This window comes from Dromiciops gliroides, chromosome 1 (assembly GCF_019393635.1).
Source record: "Dromiciops gliroides isolate mDroGli1 chromosome 1, mDroGli1.pri, whole genome shotgun sequence".
Taxonomy (NCBI): domain Eukaryota; kingdom Metazoa; phylum Chordata; class Mammalia; order Microbiotheria; family Microbiotheriidae; genus Dromiciops; species Dromiciops gliroides.
The window spans coordinates 508,470,012-508,473,184 of NC_057861.1; the positions used below are offsets into that span (position 1 = coordinate 508,470,012).

The 3,173-nt window shown below is 35.3% G+C and overlaps 1 pseudogene; it reads left to right on the forward strand.

Annotated features, from left to right (window-relative positions):
* The first annotated feature begins 1,786 nt into the window (after positions 1-1,786).
* On the forward strand, positions 1,787-2,957 carry LOC122750926 (annotated as a pseudogene).
* Positions 2,958-3,173: the final 216 nt, after the last annotated feature.

Consider the following 3,173-nt stretch of genomic DNA (forward strand, 5'->3'; position numbering starts at 1 on the left):
CAATGTCATATATACCTCTTTTTTTAAAGATGTTTGTTAGGTTTTGACCAGCATATCTTTAGAAGTTATTCACAAAACCCACACATATACATATGTATATAAGTATGTACATATGTATGGATGTATGTGTGTATAGGAATAAAATGTAATAGTAACTCCTAAATGTGAATGAATTGAAATTTCCATTGAAAAGAAAGGAAAAGGAAGAAATGGGTAATTGGACAAAAACAACCTTAACTAGAAAAAGAAGTATATTTAAAATAAATAGTTATTGGAGGCAGCTAGGTGGTCCAGTGTACTGGCTCTGGATTCAGGAGGACCTGAGTTCAAATCCAGCCTCAGACACTTCCTAGCTGTGTGACCCTGGGCAAGTCACTTAACCCTCATTGCCCTGCAAAAAAAAAATAGCTATAGAAAGAGTGGAAATGAGGGTGGTAGTATAATTCTAGTATGTTTTAAGATAGTATTTTAAAAAGAGATTGCAAAAATGATCTTAGATATTTTCATTGTTGTTGAGTTGCTCCCAAGTCTTCAAGACCCCATTTGGGGATTTCTTGACAAAGATACTGGAGTGATTTGCAATTTAACTGAAACAAACACAATTAAATAACTTGGACAGGGTCACACAGTTAGTAAGTGTCTGACGACATTGATTCTAAACCCAGTACTCTATCCACTGCACTAACTTAAGGTAACAATAAAAAGGTTTAATATCAATTGAAAAAAGAGGGAAACAAGCCATTACTTAAGAACAGTAGAGGAAATACCAAAGTAATAATATTGAAATAATGTTGTTTAACAAATATTTAATATGCACTATACATATACATATATACATTATATATATATATGATTTATGATAGAAAAATACAACACTACTTACATCAACACACATGTGTAACACCAGGATTCTGATAATGTATATGTAAACACATATACGTATGTAAGCAAGCAGAATAGGGACTAAGGGACAGAGGTAGCTCTTATGGTATGTCCCTATATAGAGTTCTGGCTCAGCAGTCAATTAAAAATATCCTCAGGGAAAAAAAAAAGGGAAAAAAATAATTTTGTCTGTTGTGGATTCTGGGAGATGGGTTTCTCCATTATTCAACACTAAGGAGTACTATACATCAATAAAATATATATTTGTTCAAAGGAAAAAGTCAAATTCTTGGGCAGAAACTGTCACATTGACAACTGGATATAGCAGTAAACTAACCTCCTATTTGTTTAGCGAGGAGACTAAACATGTTGGAGGGACTAAAGATTGATGATTCAAATTAGAGACTATATAAGAAGATAGCTATAACCATTCTCAAATAATACAAAGTCATTTGAGGCATTTAGGTAATGTATAAAGTGTTATCCTTGGAGTCAGGAAGACAGAAGACAGAATCTAGACTTAGGCCCTGAGGAAAAGAAAGAAAAAGAAAGAAAGAAAGAAAGAAAGAAAGAAAGAAAGAAAGAAAGAAAGTAAGAAAGAAAGAAAGAAAGAAAGAAAGAAAGAGAATCTAGCCTTAGACACTCAGTAAGCATATGACCAAAGCAAATCACTTAATCTCAGTCTGCTTCAGTTTTCTCATCTGTTTAATGGAGATCATAATAGCACCTTTTTACCAAGGTTATACTTTGAAAACCTTAACTAACCCCTCCCCCACCACACACACACACACACACACACACACACACACTCACACACTCCCTAATGATTAATTGGTGAGAAACTTGTATTACATTACCTTTGACTTCTTCTTAGTCCAGCAGGACTTTTCATACCTATATTATCATGTGCGAGTGCATCTCTATCCATATTGGCCAGGATGTCCAAATTGACAAAGTCTGCAGGGAGTTATATTGCCTGGAAAATGATATTCAACCCGATGATCAGATGTTAAATGACAATACCAATATGGGAGGTGATGATTCCTTCAACACCTTCTTCAGTGAAACAAGAGCTAGCAAGCATGTTCCCCAAGCAGCTTGTTGACCTGGAGCTAACTGTTCTTTTTTAAAATAGTATTTTTTCTTCCAATTGCATGTAAAGACAAATTTTAACATTCATTAAAAAAAGTTTCAAGTTTTCTCCCTCTCAACTTCCTTTCCCTCTTCTCTAAGACAGTAAGAATTTTAAATAGGTTATATATACAATCATATTTCCATATTGATCACATTATAGAAGAAGAAACAGAGAAAATGGGGGAAAAAAGACATGGAAAAGATAAAGAAAGTGAAATAGCATGCTTCAAACTGTATTCAGACTCCATCAGTTCTTTCTCTGGATATGCCTAGTATTTTCCATAATGAGTTCTTGAGATTTGTCTTGAATTATTATATTGCTGAGAAGAACTAAGTTATTCACAATTGATCATTATACAATATTGCTGTTACTGGTGACAATGTTCTTGCTTCACTTTGCATCAGTTAATGTAAGCCTTTCCAAGTTTTTTCTTAAATATGACTGCTCATTTCTTATAGCAAAATAATATACCATTAAATTCATATACCCCAAGTTGTTCAGCCATTCCCCAATTGTTGAGTATCCCCTCAATTTTCAATTCTTTGCAACCACAAAAGGAGTTGATATAAATATTTAGGAGCCAGCTGTTATTGATGAAGTTCATACTGGAACCTACTGCTAACTCTATCATCCTGAATAGCTGATTACTGGCAAAGAACATGCATTCTTGGAAAGAAAATTATCCACCTGGTTCTGGATAGGATTCAGAAGCTTGCTGATCAGTGCAGAATTCTTTAAGGCTTCTTGGTCTTTTATAATGGTTGTAACTGGGTTTGGTTCTATTTCTCTGATGATAGAACGTCTATCAGTTGATTATGGCAAGAAGGCCAAGTTGTATTTCTCCATTTACCTGGATCCTCAGGTTTTCATTGCTGTAGTTGAGATCCACAACTCCATTCTGACCCACTCCCCACCCCCAAACCACCCTGGAACACTTTGATTGTGCCTTCATATAGACAATGAGGCCATGTACAGTGGCCACACATACCCATGTCATCTCTTGAGACAGTCTACCATGAGCAGCTGACTATAATCCATCATCAGTGCTTGCTTTGAGCCCACAACTAGATAGTGGTGACCCTTACTGTGCTGACTATTGTACTATGGTGACTTGATTCCTAAAGATGTCAATCCTGCCATCATCACCAGAGCTGCC